The sequence below is a fragment of the Triturus cristatus genome, chromosome 6 (genome assembly GCF_964204655.1).
Source record: "Triturus cristatus chromosome 6, aTriCri1.1, whole genome shotgun sequence".
Taxonomy (NCBI): Eukaryota; Metazoa; Chordata; class Amphibia; order Caudata; family Salamandridae; genus Triturus; species Triturus cristatus.
In genome coordinates this window covers 1,764,415,777-1,764,436,505 of record NC_140589.1, presented here as the reverse complement: position 1 = coordinate 1,764,436,505, position 20,729 = coordinate 1,764,415,777, and the positions used below count along the sequence as shown (strand labels likewise).

General features: G+C 45.7%; 1 pseudogene; it reads right to left on the bottom strand.

The window, feature by feature from the left end:
- Nucleotides 1-3,166: 3,166 nt before the first annotated feature.
- Nucleotides 3,167-3,285, bottom strand: LOC146821952 (5S ribosomal RNA; annotated as a pseudogene).
- Nucleotides 3,286-20,729: the final 17,444 nt, after the last annotated feature.

Sequence of the window (20,729 nt, the reverse complement as noted above, 5' to 3'; positions counted from 1 at the left end):
CCACGAGCAACACCCTCCACCCCGCAATGCCGACAGCTCTGGCAACAGAGAGCCCAGAGGCACAGAGACCCAAGAGGCGGCCCAGGCCACGGGGCAGGAACGGCCAGCATCCAACCCCAGCGGAGACACCGGACAGCCGCAGAAAGGCCACCACACCCGGACAAGAACCCGGGGAACAGGGACAGGCCCACAGGCCAGACCCGAGGCACACACCCTGAAAACATTAGACACCAGGACACGAACACAGCACCTCGCCCAATGAAGGCCAGGGAGAGTCCAGTAGCGCAACCACCCCAGAAAAACGCAATCAATAACTGAACCCAGCCGACAGAAGGGCAAGGGAAGGACCGCAGCAGACCTCGCACAAGACCAGGGCACAACACTAAGAGAGACAACAACAGAGGGCCGAACACGGAACCGGGGAAGACCAAACCCCAGAACCGGGAAGGAGGAAACCCGCACCGAACCAAGAGCCGACTCACTGGCCAGGACGACAAAGGAGGACACCAATGAACCACCCAAGGTGAAACTCAAGAGCAGCCTCAGAAGGGCAAAAACAGGAGAGAAAGACATGGAGGCCCACATCCCAACCCCGCAGTGTAGAAGTGAAATTCCTATCAGTCTCACACGTGCAGGGACACCCTTTGTCTACGGGTTCACAAATGAGGATCACCACTGGAGTGGAAACAAAATACAAGCTTATTTCACTCATGAGAGGAGTCCCATCATCCAGACACTGCAAGTGCCCAAGTGAGGGAACTGATAAGCACAAGTTCAAGCACGGCATTTATACAGTTTGGTGCCTCGTGAAACACATTGGAAACCACTTCGTCACGATGAAATGCAGACTGCTAACTCCTGATAAACCCCTACCCACGTCATCTTTGTAGATAGGCAAGGGAGGTTACAGGCGTTGGCGGGTTTATAAATTAAACATCTGTGTGATCGGGCCTTTCGGCAGGGCAGGGCCTCTATTCTGGCACGCAAGTATTATCAGCACAACCAGCTTTTCAGTGAACACGTAACTCCTGACTTTGCAAAAAGTCCCCTCAGAAATACAAAATGGGTGTTTACAGACAAAATGAAGATAGCGGGGGCTAACTTAACAGAATACATTTTTTTACCGTTTAACAGCAGGAGCCCCTACAAACACCCAAGAAGCCAGCAGGCCGAACAGACAGGCCAGCCAGACAAGAGGCCCCCAACTCGGCACCCCCAGGGACCGGAAGGAGAGGCATAGGGCCAACCGACCCAACCCAGAGCCCCCAACCAAGAAGGGGCACAGGGAAAGGCACAGGAGCCAGCCACAGCCAGGCCACACAGGGAGGAGAAGCAGCAGGAAGACAGGGAGGGAGCCTGGCAGCCCACACAGGGCAACCAATACAACGGCCCAGTTCAACAGCCAGGCGCAAAGGGGGGGTCACAGAAAAAGGACAGAAGGCCAGCCCAGGACCCAGGAACACCAGGCACAGGACCACCGACCACCAAGAGGCCGAAATACCCCCACCAAAACAAGGTGCCATGGCACCAGAGAAAGAGTGGCCAGGAAAGGACCCAGGCAGGGACCCCAAGGTGACCCCCGAAGCGACTAAGGCCACCACAGCCAAATCCGGACACAACCAAGCAGAGAAGGCACCAGCAACCCACCCGCCAAGGCAAACGAGTGGCCAAACACAAGGACAGCAAGGCCAAAACCCAACAGAGGCAAAGCCGAGGCCCCAATACTACACCGGAAGACCCCAGGTACCACGAAAACCAAAGGAAAGGCACCTGGAGAACCCAAAGGTGCACAACCCACCGAGGGGAGTGCGATCGGAAAGAAAAAGGAAAGACTGAACAACGGCCGACCCAAGGACTGCAGAGCCAAAAAAAAGAGCAAGGACCAAAGACACCACAGGCCCAAAGCCAGCCCTGCACCGGAGCGAGAAAGGCCCAAACCCAAACGAAAGGCCTAAAGGGGAAAGCCACAGCCCCAGAGTCGAGGCAAAGCCAGCCGGAAACTACAAGGCCGACAGGGGGAGGCCAACACCAGACCCAAAACCGGCCACCCCACCAACACACCCACCAGCCACGGACAGGACCAGGCACAGCGAGGAGGACACCCAGACAGGTAGCACCCAGAAAGACCCTACTCAAACACCAAGAGTAGCGTAGAAAAAGAACCGGCAGGGCGGGCAGGCCGCAGGGCAGGCGGAACCTCAACGACCAGACCGGCAGACAGGCGGGGCACAGGAGCCGCACACCCGAGAAACCAAGGAGCCGCCCAGGCAGAAGCCAAGGAAGACCCACAACACCCAGCCACCGCAGGTGGCAAAGGAACCGGCAGCCGAGAGGCAAAGGACCCCCAAAAGTGGACCAACCTACAAAAAGGGACACAAGAGGGTAGAAGGAAACCACAACAGGAAACCAAACCCCACCAGCCAGCCAACTGCAACACAACCCAGCACTAGGCAACAGGCAAACACCAACGCCAGCCAGAAAGCACACCAGGGGCACCACCAGCACAGCCCTGGATCCAACAGCCAACCAAGGCCAAGGGCCCCTCCAGGACAGAGGGAGGGCACAACACCACCCCCCACCCCGGACAGCAATGGAACCCAAGAAACAGGGAGCCGGAAACCCCAAGGACCCAATGCAAGACACAAGAAGCGACCCAGCCACAGCAGAAATGCAAAACCCAGCAACTAGGAGGCAGGGAACCCCAAAGGACAGGGCCCCAGAACAGGAAGGCAACCGCAACAGGGCACCCACCACTGGGGCAGGGGAACAGCCAACCCACTGCCTGCCCCGAGCAGTCATCCCCAGTGAAGGGAAACCGGAACCCCCCTCAACCAAGAGAGAGAGAGAGAAACCAACAAAGTCCCTCACACAGACCAACTGGACGCACAAAGGCCAACAGCCACAGTGATCCCATGGAAGGGGCCAAGAAGAAGCAAGGCACCCCCACGCATGGGCCAGGCAAACATCCCAGGAAGAACCAAGGACTGCACAGCAACTGGAAGTCCCAGGCTGGCACCCACACAGGCATGAACCAGGCCCGAACCTTCTCACGGACCAAGAGCAGATACGACCAGGCGCCAGCAGGGAGGAAAGGCCGCAGGCCAGCAAAACACACATTGCGAAGCCCACAGCACCCGGTATGCACAGGCAGGCACTCATCTGTCTTAGCCTACATCACAAGGTATTTCCAAGAGATCTCCCATCCAGGTACTAACCAGACCCAGCCCTGCTTAACTTCTGAAATCAGACAAGATCAGATGCTGTCAGGGTGGTACGGCCGTAGGACAGAAGCCCACCATGCCCGACCCCACCGAACACCGCACTTCAGGCAAGGGCAGGAACCAACAGGGCGGAAAGGCAGCAAGCCGCCGGAGGTAGCCCAGGAAACAGCACGCCACCAGGAGGAGACTGCGCACTGGAAGAAAAGCACCACCGGAGCACATCGAGACAGAGTAACCGAAGAACTACCCCAAGCACTCGGGACAACCCTTGACATGACCGCGCCAGGGACCGAGGGTGTACAAATGGCAAAGCCGCCAGGCAGGCAGTCCCAGACAACCAGCACAGCGTCCAGTGATGCCACACCATCCGCAGAGCGGCACAGACGGGCCTGCAAAAAAAGTGGCCAAGAACATGCAGGAACCAGCACAGGAATGCAGTATAGCATGTAAAAGAAACCGCTACGCAGTACTCACCATGGGAGCAGTCAAACACCACCATACACTGACTGACCCCCAACCACCAGCAACCACCATACACTGACTGACCCTCAACCACCAGCCCAGACGCCGTCCACCAGCTAGCTCTGAGCAAAGAGGAAAACCAGGAGCAACCGGCACCCCCAGGTGGCTACGCAGCATCCAGGGAAGAAAAGTCCAAAATGCAGCCCCAGCGGGCATCCAGGAACGCCAGGGGCACCTCCAAGACCAGCCTGAGGCATCCCAATCAGCAGCAGCAGCAAGTCTCCCTGACCGGCCCAGCCACAGGAAGACGCGGCCTTCAACCCAGAACAGATTGGGAGGACCGGCGCCCCAGCCACAAAGGACCGGCCGCCTATCAACGCGGCTCCAGGCAAGCCCGGCAGGCCAGGAGACCGCGGAACAGGACGTCGAGGACAGACCAGCAGCCTGACGAGACATCCAAGAAGACTTCAGCACAGGTAAGAACCAGCAATTCCACGTCCCATTCTGACGGAAGACAGAAAAAAAGAACAGGCTGAATGCTGGGATAGTACTGCTTATGTACTCCCAGTGGGAGGGGGTGGGTTTAGGTATTGCAGCATTCTCCTGCTCTTTTTTTCTGTCGTAGAGATGGTCATCTCCACTTTGTGAAGGAATGGGACGAGGACTGGAGGGACCAGGAGGTAATAAACACTCTTCAACTATAAATTCCTCCATATTCCCACCAGAGCTGTGAAAGGTCTATTTGGGTCAGTTAGGTTCACATTTTCTAGTTCCTTTTTATCTGGAAAATTAATTTCATCAGGTGGTCAATTTGAAGAACGCTTTAAAAATGTTCCTTCTAGAGCTACAACTGTCTCCCTCCAATTCAAGCACACAGTCCTACTTTTCAGAGTCCAACCAATTTAACAATGTATGTATGCATGTATGTATATGATATTGCCCAATTCTAGCTAAAAAGGCAGTGGAATGCTTTAGAGGGTCAAAGGTAACCATACTGTCAATCAGTGATAGGAAAGGTAGCTTGTTATTGGATTGCTACTACATTATGATGTAGGGTCCTTTCGATACATGCCTTCTTCTGACTCATAACTTCAATTAGTGCAAACTCTAGCAAACAGACACATTCTATAAACTTTCCAATTATCTCATTGAATGCCAGTATGTATTCTATTCTTACATTTGAACCCATGACCATTTTTGGTTTTCTCTCAAGTGTAAGCTCTTCAATCCAGGATTTTCATAACATTTACTATACCAGCCCTCGAATACAGGTTCCATGCAAATTCATTATATAACGACATAAAATACCTGAATGTGGTGCCTACCCTTCTTATCATATATATGAAACCAGCACTACATTTGCCTCACAGACACCCAACTTCTTGTATATGCCCAGTCATTCATTCATTCAATTTTCGATACACATGCTAGACAACAATAAATGCTTCTCTTTCCATAATTTTGGAATTGTACTATAGTAGCACCTGCTATAGACACTGTAATTAAAACCTTCACCTCAAACACTAACAACTTTCTGTAAATACTTTGAATGGCCCATCATACATATGACCTAAAGCCCATTATACATATAACCTTGAACCAAGAAGTAAGTATAGAGTTTACTTTTGATCAACATTATCTAGTGTAAAGTTTACAGTCACTCAATTATACTCAGGTCCTAAATGTTTATTCCTCGAAAACCTGTATTATAATGTTTGTCATTGCCTGCCTAAAATAATGTTACTTCCTTGTATCACGCCAGTTGACCAGGCACAGGCTCCACCCTCCTCTCCTCAAAATAGCTTAAAGCCAGGATTCCTGTTAGACCTGTCAGTCTTAGGGTGGTCTTTCCTCAAACCCTTTGCCTTCTTCCCTCCTGTTTTGCTGAATTTGTTTATGTTGGCCTTAGGTCTCTGAGTACTTTGCCACTGCTAGCCAGTGTTAGAATGATTGTGTTTACTCCCTAAAACATGGTAACATTGGCTGACAGCTAAGTGGCATATTTAGTTTACGTATAAGTGCCTAGTAAACTGGTTTTACCATATACCCAGAGCTGGGAAATTGAATGATACTCGTGGGCCTGCAGGGCTTATTGTGTCATCCATTTAAGTAGGCAATTAAATCTTGTTTTAGGCCTTCCATTACAGTCTGTGTGTGGGTTTAAATGTCCAAATTAACCTGGAATAATAAAGACCTTGACAGCCCTAAAACTCCCTTTTTATTATATATTTCACCGCTAACGTAGGCCCTATGCAGCGCATAGGGCAGAGTACAATGTATTTAGAAAGTTCGACATGTACTTTTATGCTTTACATGTCCTGGTAGTAAATAACTCACAAAGTCGTTTTTCACTATTGCGAGGCCTACCTCTCCAATCAGATAACAGTGGGTTACCTAATTTCATTTATTAAGCGATACCTTTTGTTTGGGAACAGGTAGAAATGTCATGTGTGGTGTCTAAGGAATTATAGCTTAAAATCCTTGTAAATGGTAAAGCCAGATTTTAAGTCGCAACTCTGAAAATGCCACTTTTAGAAAGTTGGTATTTTCTTGCCCTAACCATTTGGCGCCTGCAGCCTGTTTCCTTGGTTACATGACTAGATGTAGTTAGCAGTTGGCCTTTGTGTATTCCTCAAAGCCACACAATAGAGGGACTGGTTATTGGCAGAATGGGCCATCCAAGCAGATGGAGGTGGGGAGCTGTGCACAGCCTCACTTGCATTTCCGACACTGCCTCAGCACACGCACAAATAGCTTCACACTAGCCTGTTGTGCACCCAGACATCCTGGGACCAGGGTGGAGAGACAGGTTACTCCACCAACTTCTGGGGGGGGGGATGGTTGGAAAGTTCCAGAAGTTTCTTCCACTTCAAAGCTTGCACCAGTTGTAAAACTAGGACCCTCGGATCTACTCTTCAGTTCACTTCTGGACCTGTGGCAGGACTTTCAGAGGACTGCCCTGCTGCACCAAGAGGACCTGCTGCCTGAAGTCTGTCCTGTGTCCTCAGAACATGCACCTTGATCCAGTCTGAGTGAGTCCTGACCCTCCAAGTAGTGGCTCTTTAGTCCTGGACCCTTGGAAGTGGTGCTAAAGGTGCCCAGATTGCCCAAATCCAAAACCTGGGAAAATGTATGTCAGAAAGTGCTCTGTGAACCAAGGGGAGACCGGGGTCTACCTGCTCGCCTATACGCACGAGGTGGAGCACCGGTCAGGCTGACTTTGTGGTAGTTCCTGCTAGGTTCTTCTCTGCAGCAATAAATCCTGTTCAACACCTCCTCGCAGAAGGGGTCCCTGGCCTTGTGAATCCTATGTTGGCTACAGCCTGCAGCTTCATACCACTGAAGATTTTGAACTTCCGAAATGAGACTAAGTACAAACATAGAACTCTTCACCGTGGCTTCGTAGAGCGGCTCCCTAATGACTACGCCTCCTCCTCAGACACCAGCACCTTCCTTGCCCCCACTGAACTTCACCTTCTCAGATATTTTTCTTAAAAATGTCTTCTAAGTGTGAAGGCCAGCAGAGACCAGGCCCAATCCCCTTTGTGTATCTGAACCACGTTCCATCATGGTCAGTCATAACTTTTGACTTTGACTCTCTAGTAGCTTCACACAAAAGCAGTTAGGATTAACTTGGAGGCAATGTGTAAAGCATGTATGCAGTACTCAAACAGAAAGAGAAAACACAACACAAGAAAAATGTCAAACCTTTTCAGAAAAATTGAGTAATTGGTAATAAATAAAATTACACCAAAACAACAAAAATACAATCAATAAAACCAGAATTATGAGTTTTTTTAAGTTTTAGAAAAAACTAGCACCAAAAGCATGAAGCACCAACTGCAAGAACATGGTCGCACCAGGCATGGACAAAGTCACAAGTTCAGGACTGCTCCATAGGAAAAGTTAAATTCAACAGCTGAGATTCCATCAACCTGATGTCCAGGAGTGCCTCACTTTTGTTATAAACACAGAATGATAGCTTTCCAGTTGTTCACTAGAACTCCATGGATGATCTGCAAAAGAAGAATGGGGAATCAAGTGACAAACTGCTGTTGATTTTGGAAGCACATGTTTGACTCAGCATGCTAGACATTTTTCTCATAAGGATGGTGAAGATTTGACAATTTATAGAAAATGTGACTTCAGTATTCTTTCTGGAGCAATAACCCTATTTTGCTAGGCAAAATTAACCCCGCAACAGGGAAATATATGAAATGCTTTAAATTCTACAACTGCTTTTCCAGTAACATAGCATTCAGGGGAGCTTCACTTTTATTATGATCATAGGGCCCGATTCACAGAACTAACTTAAGACAAAATCCTAAACTTACTACCATTTTGGTATTCACAGAAGGCACTTAGTCATTTCGGTATTCACAGAAGTTAGGAGTCCTAACTTTAGGACTCCTAAATGCCTTCTGTGAATACTGAAAGTCTTAAAGTTAGGATTTTTCTGAGATTAGGAGTAGTAAAGTTAGGACTCCTAACTTTAGGACTCCTAAATTCCTTCTGTGAATACAGAAAGTCATAAAGTTAGGATTTTTCTCAGTTTAGGAGTAGTAAAGTTAGGACTCCTAACTTTAGGACTCCTAAATGCAATCTGTGAATACAGAAAGTCTTAAAGTTAGGATTTTTCTCAGTTTAGGAGTAGTAAAGTTAGGACTCTTAACTTTAGGACTCCTAAATACCTTCTGTGAATACCGAAAGTCTTAAAGTTAGAATTTTTCTCAGTTTAGGAGTAGTAAAGTTAGGACTCCTATGCACTCAATTAAAAGGGTCCCCAGGGGAACTGCCCATCAAAGAGGAATTGGTTGGATAACAGGAGGAAACTCCGCACTTGAGGGCTACCTCATCCAAGGACACTGGCCCTCCCAGGGGATATTTGTTAAAGAGAATTGATGGATGCTCAGACTGTTTGGTCCTTCATGGCACTGGACTTCCCTGAGGTAAGTAATTAATAAACTGCCAATACGGTATATATGTTCTCAGTACTGACACAGTCTTTTTATACTCAGTTCCTGAGTTGTACTTTCCTTGAGGCTGATGTGTGTTTTAGTGGAGGGCTCATGTTACTAACTACCGTCAGAATTTGAACATTTTGTGATGCTCCTGGTTATATATGAATTTATTCCATGAGACCATCCACAATGAGAAACCAAACGCATCAAGAAGAAGTCCTCGGAGAAGTGGTCAACATGTTTCAGCCATTCAGAGTTTTAGAGTGCCTTCACTGGGACAATTTGCACATGTCAAAAGTACTTGTTCACTTAGATGAATGGACTTCTCTGCAGTTCCTTATGTGAGGATAATACCGCTCTCAAAATATCCCACTGAGCTGTTTTTAATAGGTCACAAACAAATTGGTTTAAGTGACAATTCAGATGTCAAAGTGGTAAAGGAAATGGATAGAATTCATTAGGTTGCAGTTCTAGGGAGCTCTTTATGCACCTTAAAAAGAAATGGTGGTCAGGATATAAACATGTCAAAGGGTTGGCCACAGCCTGTCTTTTGTGATAACATCTGTTCCTAATAACTACCCTCGCCCTCCTTCAAAGATAAACGCTGAGTGACCACACAGCCTTACTGCCAGCCCAGCCAAGTGTATGGTCCTCTGAATTAAGAGGCTTTTTTTTACAAGCCCTGTGTGCTGCCAGAACGTCACTCTTTGTGAAGTTCCGGTTGCGCACAGGGCTTAGCCATATCTTCAAGGCCACATAAAGTCACCCTGCATTGCTTTTCATGACTTTGAAGATATGGAGTAACGTAAAGCAGCGCAAGTCGCTTCCTTGCCTTACTCAGCATCAAGGGGGCGCTGTCTAGGTGTTTCTGTGGGTGTTCCCACACAACACCCATGGGCTTCGACGCTGCACCAGATTTATAATATCTTGTAAACATGGGGCAGCACCAAAACCTTGTGCCTCCCTAGAGCAGGCGTAACGAGGAGAAATGTCTCCATTCCTCCTTGTTTTTTCCTGTTTCCATGTGTTCTGCATTCACACTGCATTCGTATTTTCCTCTTCCCACACACATGGAACAAGGAAAGCGCCTCTCGTGATTGTTTTTGTGCAGGAAGGTGTCCCTTCCTGCACAAAAACAATCCTGAAAATACGACACTGCAAGGGTTCCTGCGTTGGTGCTAGGCTGCAAATTGTGCACAGGCGCAAGCAGAAAGGACAGGAATGCACCGTGTCTTGTAAATACAATGCATTGCTGATCTTTCGGATTGGCGTAAGGCAGCGGAGAAAAATGACTAGGGGCGCTGCTCTACGCCAATTCTTTGGAAATATGCCCTGAGGTCTTTTCCACTCCAAAGCAGTATGATAATTACTTCCACTGGAGGGAAGAGTAGACAGCACCACAGGTTTACAATTCACATGTTTCTCAGGTAGGGACAAACAAGTTTTTCATAAAATCATCTTTGAAATATATATACCAATTATATATATATATATATATATACTGAATTACATTACAATTATCACAGTGCATGAAAGATCACTGTAGTATTATCCTAGCCTGACTTGTAGAAATATAGACTTTTATTCATACGTTGATTTTTACAGTCGGAAATGTTATGCTACCCTACACAATGAAAAAGGATGTGGTTCTGTCACTGCAAGGACACAGGGAACTAAATGTTAAGCATATCCCACTTTTTCAACTTATGCACCCAGAACCTCCGGGCTTCAAGGTGCTACTTTGGAGTGACTTTGTTAATATCGAACGTAGGTTTCAAAACATGTTAAGAATAGTGCGATTGAGGATGTGGCTTGCTCACCCTTGCTGATAGCAGCTCACAGCGGACAGATCTGAAGCTCTGCTTTTATAGTCTCCTATATGTACAGTGTAACACAAGCCGAGGGGTGACATTCAACTTTTACACCACTGGTCCACTCTCTTGTGGCATGTTACTGTGGCCTTACCCAAAACTTAAGCCAACTGGAGTTTGCCAGTCCTTTCACCACGTTTAAGAGGTTGAAATGCACCTGCAGACTCACTAGCACTCCCCCTGTGTTCATAGTCAAATGACACCAGGACATCCAGTCCAAAAAAAAAAAAAATCTGATAAGGCCTCCAAAAAAGGTGCCCTTTCTCACACTCACCTATAACGATTGACGCTCACTGTGTGCGCAGATGGAGCGGGTCATGTTATGGGTTCGGTGATAGGATGCTGCTGATACGACTGGAGTTAAAATCCTACCCTGTGCTTCAAATGCCAAATTCAGCCTGCAGCTCAAGCCCAGCATATCGCTGTTACCACTGAGAAACAAAACTTACATTCATAGGGTTTGATAACATATTTGTTGTATTGTACATAGCTTGCTTTGTATTAGTTACCATGGTTGTTATGATGTCATGATGAATTGGAATACTGTGGTCCCCTAGCAACATCCTTGCATCTGGGTAACGGTGGCAGAGGAGTTGCAGTTGGACTTGTAAGCAGAGGTGTCCCAGGGGTCTGTACTCTTCTACTAATAAACTCCTGTTCCATCAAGAAGCGTGAGTTACTTACTTCCCAAAACTGGCGACGAGCGTGGAAACAACCCAACAAAGAATATACTTTGGACAGTCGAGTTAAAATTATTTGGACCGTGAGTGACCCCTGGATTATTATTTTTTTTTTTGTTTCAAGTGACACCAGGCGCTCTCTTGCGTTGATAGAGCTATCATCTATGACTGTACTTTGTGCTTTCAATCTGCAAGTGGCACATTTTAATAGATAACGGAGCGATCCTGCGCGCATAGCAACGAACTTTTGTTGACGTTTTTTTTTCATCGCGGCCAAGCTGATACCTTGTGGGGAGCTGCGTTTGGTGTTTTTTTTTTAAACTGAGCAATTTGGGTTCAGCTGTCTCGCTTTGTTCGTGCTGTGTTGACGCTGAAGCTGGTGCGCGCCTTCGAGTGATTCGTGGGAGGATCAGCGAGGGATTTCGTTGAGTTGTGCCCCACGAATCGGCAAACGACTGTTTCTACCACCGTAGGATTTGTGTGGGAGTTGGCGAAAGGATTTTGTTTCAATTTGTGCACTCGAGCAGTAAATCGGCATTTCTGCATTATTCAAATTATAGCAAGCGTGCACATACCTGGAGTCTTCGTGCAGCAACATTCTCTTGGTTTTCTCCTCGTTCGAAGCCACGGGAGTGTTTCTTCCTTCTTCGTGAGGGATCCTGGGTAAAAACACAGAAAAGGGACTATTGTTACTTCCTTGGTTACCAACAACACTAACGAAGGACTAAGATTCGAAGCTATGTATCCACTTTAAAAGAGGAGGAAAGGAATCTAAAAGAAATCTTATTCCATATCATTTGGAATTATTATTATTATTTTTACGCAGATGTTATAAATTTTATTTATTTATCTACTATAAAAAAAAAAAAATAATAATAATTATTTCTTTCATCTTACCTGTTTCTAAAAGAAGCATTACAAGGAACGTAGCATCACTCAAATTTGCTTGGAAATCCACCACAATTGTGTGTGAACAATGTCGTCACAAGTGATTCCAGCACCACCTTACTTTCTGCCAAGTCCTGGTGAACCGTGCATGTTATGGGAGCACTGGAAGGAAACCTTTGAAACTTATTTGGAAGCCATTGGGGGTGACGACTACGTTTCAAAAAGAAAATTAGCAATTTTAAAACAATTTTTAGGCTTGGAGGGAAGAAATGTTTTGAAAACATTACCTGCAATGGAAGCCATCGTGACTGAAACCAGCGCCGATAGTGAAGCTTCTGGAGACAGTAACATTGACATTTTTGAAATTGCGTTAAAAGCATTGGAGGAGAACTTTGGAAAAAAAGTCAGTGTAGTGGTGGAGAGACACAAGTTTTTCTCACGGGTACAGGCGGCAGGAGAAACTATTGAACAATATGTAGCAAATTTGAGAATGCTGGCTGTTACGTGTAAATTTAATGATATGAGGGATGACTTAATTAGGGACCAACTTATTAACAGAATGTCTAATTTAAAAATACAGGAAAAATTATTAGGTTTAAAGGATCCCTCTTTAGATAAAACATTGTCGGTAGCCAAACGGATGGAAAACACTTCCAGATATGTAAAAGAGTTAAATACACCTTCCCCAAAAATAGTAAAAGAAGATGATACTATACATAACATAAAAAGGAATACAAAAGTAGAAGTCAAACCTATTTCTTCTAACAGACCAGAAGGTGTGAGATTTAAACCTAAAGTTTGTTATAGGTGTGGAAGCCCGAAACACACAGCAGATGCTACCTATTGTCCTGCAATTAAAACAAGGTGCCATAAATGTAAGAGGTTAGGACATTTTGCAAGATGGTGTAGAAGTGTTAGTTCTTCTGCGACATCTAAGTCTGTAAATGCATTAGTTCAGGATGATATGCCTCATAAGGAGGAGTTATTCTATGATAGTGAGGGTGAGAATGAGGATATTGAAGTTATGGTTATTGAGTCAAGTCAAATTCTCAAATGTGAAACTAACAAACAGGATAGTTATCGTCCTCCCAAATGCATCATCAAAATTAAGAACAAGGATGTACACGTATGGGCAGATTCTTGTTCCCCATTTACTATCATAGACAAGTTTATTTGGGAAGGTTTAGGTGGTAATTTGAATGAATTGCAGCCCACTGATGTTATTCCAGAGGGGTATTGTGGTGAAAAGCTTCCTGTGTTAGGTTGTATAGAAACTGAGATGCGTTTCTTAGACAGGAAGATTACAGCAAAATTGTTTGTAGTAAAACAAGGTAGATCTCTTTTGGGGTGGAAGGAACAGAGAGCACTCAATATAATTTTGAACCCTAACCATCCTCAACAAGTTTTGCTAACCTCACCAAGTACAACTTCCAAATGGGTTAATAAATTTCCAAAATTATTCAGTGAAAAATTAGGATGTTTGAAAAAGTTCAAACACAAAATCATTTTGAAAGCAGATGCTACTCCCAAAGTACATAAGGTAAGAAATGTACCTTTGGTTTTAAGAGAAAAACTTAAAAATGAGTTGGTCAGATTGTGCAATGAAGATATTATTGAACGTATTGAGGCGTCCGAATGGCTAAGTCCAATTGTTTTGGCCCGGAAACCTAATGGCAATATTAGGATGTGTGTTGATTTGAGAGATGTAAATGATAACATATGGATAGATCGGTATCCGCTCCCACGAATTAATGAAATGTTAGCTACTATCAAGGGAGGAACATATTTCACCACTTTAGACCTGTCTAATGCATACCACCAAATACTATTACACGAAGATTCAAAGCACATCACGTCTTTCATTACTCCGGAAGGAGCTTTTCAGTTTAAGCGCATGCCATTTGGGCTAGCGTCCGCTTCAGCCGTTTTCCAAAGGGTTATGCAATCAATATTATCTGGTCTTAAAAATGTAGTGGTTTTTCAAGATGATGTGTTGGTATGGGGGAGTGATGTAAACAATCATGATTTGATCTTGGAAGAGGTTCTCATCAGACTTTCTGAGGCTGGTCTCACTATTGCGTTAGAAAAATGTAAATTTGGTGTCAAGGAGGTGGAGTATCTTGGTCATACTTTGTCCAGTGAGGGTGTAAAACCAAAACGTAGTTTGATTGAAGCCATTGAAAAGGCTCCCGCCCCAAGAGATAGAGATCAACTCAGGTCATTCTTGGGGTTAGCAGAGTACTACTCGAAATTTGTTCACCATTTCTCTGACAAGGTACAAGAGCTTAGGAACTTGATGAAGAAAGGTGTCAAATTCGAGTGGACTGATGCTTGTCAACAAAACTTTGTTTCTATCAAGAAATGCATCATAAATGCTGTGTCATTAAGGCCATTTGATCCCAATGACCAAACTATCATCACTACCGACGCCAGTAATAATGGGTTAGGTGCGGTACTATTTCAGATGCACAAGGGACAAGAAAGGGTAGTGGCGTTTGCGTCCCGCACACTAAAAGGGGCAGAACACTCTTATTCAACCATTGAGAAAGAAGCTTTAGCATGTTGGTGGGGCATACAGTATTTCAGGACATTTGTGTGGGGAACTAAGTTCCAATTATATACTGACCACAAACCTTTGATAGATCTTTTCTCCACCAGAGGCGCAAGCAAGGCCACTCCCAGAATAGCCAAATGGTTGTACCGATTGCAAGAATATGCTTTTGATGTGAAGTATATTCCGGGTGCAAGGAACGTAAATGCAGATTGCATATCTAGATTACCGTTAGAAAATACAGATGAGGATGAAGATGATGAATGGATGGTTGCCGAAATTAGGGATGTGTGTACAGCCATCAGTGAAGTTGAGTGGAAGAAGGCCATGGAGGAAGATGTTGTACTGGGCATGGTTATAAAAGCCTTAAGTGGTGAACAAGGATGGAAGGTGCATAAGGATCTTAATTCTTTCAAATTGATATGGTCGGAGTTGAATGTGATAGAAGGTACACTTAGGAGAGGTAATAGATTAGTGGTCCCTGAGAGATTAAGAAACAGATTACTAAATATCATGCATGAAGGGCATGGGGGTATGTCAGCCATGAAGAGAAGGATTAGAGTAGATTTTTGGTGGCCTGGCATGGATGTGCAAATTGAGCGTTTTGTTCGAGATTGCATGGCTTGTGCGTGTAGCGACAAGACTCATTCTTCTCAAGAAACTTCTATAAGTGCGTCACCCATGCCTAAAGGTGCATGGGATAAATTAGCCATCGATATATGTGGACCTTTCGATATCTTAAATGCATCAGAGAGATTTGCCATAGTTATGGTAGATTACTTTTCAAAGTGGCCAGAAGTTGCCTTTGTTAAAGAGGTCAAGGCTGCAAGTGTTATTTCATTTTGTGAAGACATTTTTAGAAGGGAAGGTTGCCCCACTGAACTAGTTACAGATAATGGACCTCAATTCATATCGGAAGAATTTGAGAGTTTTCTGAGGAAGTGGGGAATCAGGCACACCACCACGCCGGTCTATCATCCTAGGGGAAACGGGTTGGTGGAGCGTTTCAACAGAGTACTGGTTGAATGTATTCAATTGGCATGCAAAAACAATGAGTTATGGAGGCAGTGTGTAAAGGACATGTTGTGGTCGTACCGCACTACTCCGCATTCTGTGACTAGGGAAACGCCTTTTTCTCTACTTAAGGGAAGGATTCCTTGCTCTGTGGCTGTTCCACCTTGGATGAATAGAGCGGGGGTATACAATGCAAACTTAAAGGAAATGCGGAGTAGAGTGGAAATATATCAGAAAAATTATTGTGATCGTTTTAATGAAAACATTGTGAAGCCAAAACGTTGTTTCATGCAAGGAATGTTTGTGAGAGTATTTGTTGGAGACAAGGCTAAAAAGGGTCGGTCTAAATGGTCTTCTCCCAAAAAGATTATCGTTGTTAAGGGTAATAGTGTTAAGTTGGATGATGGGAATTGGTGGAACACTAGGAAGGTTTCACCTTGTTCTGACACGGAAATTGTCATGCCTCCAAGTACTCAACAAAATATTGTTGCATGCAGAGTTAATACTGATCCTGTTGGTTTGCCTGTTGCTAAGGTCAGAACGAATGTAAGACAACGTACAATTCCTACAAGGTATAAAGATTACGTATGTACATAGTTTTATCTGGACAAATGTAAGACAACGTACAATGTCTACATGGTATAAAGATTACGTATGTACATAGTTTTTTTTTTATTTTTATTATAAAGAGGGGAGATGTGTTGTATTGTACATAGCTTGCTTTGTATTAGTTACCATGGTTGTTATGATGTCATGATGAATTGGAATACTGTGGTCCCCTAGCAACATCCTTGCATCTGGGTAACGGTGGCAGAGGAGTTGCAGTTGGACTTGTAAGCAGAGGTGTCCCAGGGGTCTGTACTCTTCTACTAATAAACTCCTGTTCCATCAAGAAGCGTGAGTTACTTACTTCCCAAAAATATTGTCATGACAAAATTTGTTGATAGGTTTTAGTGCTTGTGTGGGTGATGGTGGGGAACAGAAAGTAATATCTCAGAAAATTGTTTTGAAAATAGTGTGCTGCAACCCCCCTCCCCTCACCCCTCCCCGTCACTGCGCATGTCATTTTTGGGCGTCCAAAACCGAGCAGAAAGCTTCAGATTTAGGCACGGAAAGGCTCAAACTCTGCACGCAAAGCTGACAAGAAAGTCACAGATCAAGTGAAGCCCATGGCTGCGTCCTTTTCTCCTGCTTAAATTCTGCTGTATCCGCGGGTTTCCTGAATTCATAAGCGCCGCGTGCAGGCGTAATGATAGTCATCGCGACAGGAGATTGGGGGTCGTCAGGGAAATGCTATTCAAGTGAAACTGTCACTCACGCTGCTGAGACTTCCTACGGATTCACACACATTTGCATTGCCTGTGCCATGTTTCTAAACTTATTCCAGGATGATCTGTGTGTAAGTACTGTAGTAAGTGCCGGGGAAAGCATCAGTTATACTCATTTTCACAAAGAATGTAGATGGAAGGAAAGTCGTTTGATAAAAATATTTCCATGAAAAGGAAAACAGAAAATATTTTTTCACTGTATCTACTTTATTGAACCTATGCATGCCGATTCCCTGCAATACAGAAACACGCCAGGAGCAAAGTTAACGTTAAGAAATGTTCTCTTTCTATAAAACACCCTTGGCTGCTGTAAGCGCCATAAGGGGCGGCTCCTCCACTAGGGCGGAGGAGCGTCGCCCCACTGCTTTCTAGCAGTGCGAGAAAGCCAAAACATAAAATGGTTATAACTTTTGGTTATTACCATTTTATGTTTCTTTTTCACATTGCGGGTGGGTGGAGCTAACCTGGCAGGGCAGGAGTGGTTTGCCCACTCCTGTGTGCGCAAAGACTGGTTAGTTGGCCGCCCAAACCGGTCATGCGCACTCTGCACTTCTCCATTGCAGCCTATATAGAGAACAGGCCATCCGCTGCAGTCCCTGGCTGGGCAGCGTCCTGACAAATCACAGTGCTCCACTGGAGCGTTGTGATTGGCTTAGGGAAGGGGGGGAGGCTGCCTGCTCCCTGTTCCTGTCAGAGGCGGGAGAGCAGGACCAGTGAAGACGCGGGACCCGGGCCTGCAGAAAGATAGGTTTTAATTTTTTTTATTTTTCCCTATTAACTCTCACCCCTGCCCGCGTGACCCCGTGCCCGCACCCCCACCCGTAAGCTATGCCAGCAGCGACTGGTGCCTTTGCACCTATAGGCGGGGCCACTGGAAATATGCTGCAGGAGAGGGCCAAATTATGCAGCATAGTTGAGTAAATTATGCAGCAAGAAAAGCCAAATTAAGAGGCAAAATGCAGCACATTAAAAACAAGTATTTGTAATCTCCTCTTATTTGGTACATTCTTTTCCCCCCAACCTTTCCCAGTTGGTTCCTTCCATGTCATTGTTCACCAACATTCCACAGTGCCCTCCAGCTGACTGGAACCTGTGGTGGTGTGAAGACGAATAAAGAAGAGTTTTCTACTTACCTACTCTTTGTCTTCTTTGTAACACTGGCGACGATTTACCGGGTGGGACGGTTCACCACCACCCCCAACGCTTACTCTAGGTCTGCTGTCTTAATAAGAATGAAGTTCAAGTGAGTACCTCAAGAAATGATTCTCTACTCACGTTCCTTCGCACTGCGGTTGTGACATTTCTTATTTGACCTCCTCGTGGATTGCCTCTTCATTGGAGTCGACCGTCATTTCCCCTGTGTGACCTCTGCTGGCTCTGCTCCGAGGGGATCGGGGGGCTTGCTCCTCCCTTTGCCTCTTATCTGATTTCTCCTTCCCGCTCCTCGTCTCTCCAGCTTTGTGGGACTTGAGCGGCTTCTAGCGCCTCAGGGTTCCGGTGGTGCTAGTTTTCTCCCTGTGTGTGAGGAGCTCTCACCCCGCCCTTCAGCGAGCGCTTGCTGTCACTTTCCACCTCACGATCTTCGAGTGTCTTTGCGGTGTTTACAAGCATTCCTGGAACTTGGTTTGCCTCCTCATCGACCACAGTCCTCTGCTGTCCTTGACTCTTCCCAGCTTTTCTTCCGGCGGCTGCGCAGCTTATTCACGTACGGCAGAGCTGAACACGCTTTCCCCTCACACCCCTGGACACTCATTCCCGGGCGGGGCTCCTTCTACATCGGCATAGGCGTTGGTTGTCTGCATTTCAGCCACTCCTCCTGTATGACTGCTCATGATTTAACCCTTACTGGGCTCCTGCCAACCCCAGCTCGTCTCCTCACGCTGACGAGCACAGCTGTTGAATTTCTCTTCACGATGTGGCAGTCCAACTCTGAAGGTGGGAGTTCCCTTTTCCTTCCTTCACGCTGATGGGCACAGCTACTTGCCGCGTACCAGCCGGTGTGGGAGTTTGACTCCACCGGTGCCCTCGCACAGCTAATCTACCTGTCTTTCACGCTGACGGGCACAGCTCCTTCTACATCTGCTCTTTGCTAGGCACTACTACAGTATCCTTACTGAAATCACATTGCATGCTGTGGGCACAGTGTACATTTCATAGCCAGTGTGGGAACCTGAATCTTATGTTCAAGGCATTTCATTGCCTGTTACTTCACGCTGACGGGCACAGCTTTCCTCCATTTTTTTCGTGAACTTCTTCTAGACTTGTGTACTATTTCTCTTATATGGGACGGTTGTATGTTTTAAAAGTACATCTTGCAGTTCTACCCTGTTACTCCCTGCCTCCTTTGGTGTGTTCATTTGTACGGTCTATACATGGCAGCTGCTAACATGTCACAAACTCCTCCTTTCTTTAACGAAGGGGGGGATCTGTTGCTGCCATGGAAGCAATGGTTTGGATTATTAGAGTCCTACCTAATTGCTTTTGGTGGGGAGAAATGTTCTCCTTTACGTAAACTGCACACCCTACTGCACAACTTAGGCATCGAGGGCCGTAAGGTTTATGATGATATTTCTGTTACAGCAGACGGGGAAAGTGATAGTGATGACGATGAAAATGTTTATATAGTAGCGGTCAGCAAGAAAATAAATGTGGTATTAGAGAGGCATAAGTTATTTTCTAGAACACAAGGTAAAAGTGAAAAAGTTTAACCGTTCATTGCTGCTTTAAAGGGCCTAGCGAACACATGCGAGTTTGAATCCCTCCAAGAGTCTCTTATTAGGCATCAGTTGGTTAGGTGCACAAACAATCCTAAGATTCAGGAAAGACTTCTAGTAGCTAACCCAGATCTCAAAGAGGCCATTAACATAGCTGTGGGGATTGAGCATATAGCAGATTGCATAGTTGCTATGAAAGGGGAGGGGATAAATCCACAGAGGTTAATGCTATAAGCAAACACGAAGCAGGGAAAGATACTAAGAGTAAGACTACTACTAGTTACCCACCTGGTACCAAACTCGTGTTATAGGTGTAGGAGCCCAAGCCATCTAGCCAACAAACCTGTGTGCCAAGTCCGTTCTGTCACGTGCTATAAATGCGGAAAAAGGGGAAATCTTACCAGGATTTGCAGGGAACAGCGTTCAAAATCAGTGCTGTCTATTGAGCATGAATCTTCTCCTGACACCAAGTTAGTCTTTCAGATACTGATGAGTCCGCCAAATTTCCTTCTTGCAATATCACCTTGGACAATAGACCCGTAACGGTTTTTGCAGATTCTTGTTCCCCATTCACCTTAGTGGACGCCAAGGTATTCTCACAACTTTTTCCCTCCTGGCAGGAAGACATACTTCCCCCTGACATCCAACCGGGGGGTTACAATGGGGATCCCATACCCTTGCTGGGCATGACCACCATGGAGATATGGTTTAAGGGCAGGAATACTGTGGGCAAGATTTACATCAGCCTGAGGGGATCTAACTTGTTAGGGTGGAAACACCAAAGGGAACTCGGCATCAAGTTGGATCCCAACAGTCCTGATCAGGTTATTTTGGTGGATTCTTCAGTTGGGGGGATGGAGGTGTGTAACGATTTCCCCAAAGTCTTTTCCGATGAGCTGGGTTTACTTAGGGATTACCAACACTCCATTAAGTTAAAATCTAACGTCAAGCCGGTGGCACACAAGGCCAGACCCATACCTCACATGATGCAAGCTCATCTTCGCACGGAACTCGACAGATTATTGTCCCTAGGTGTATT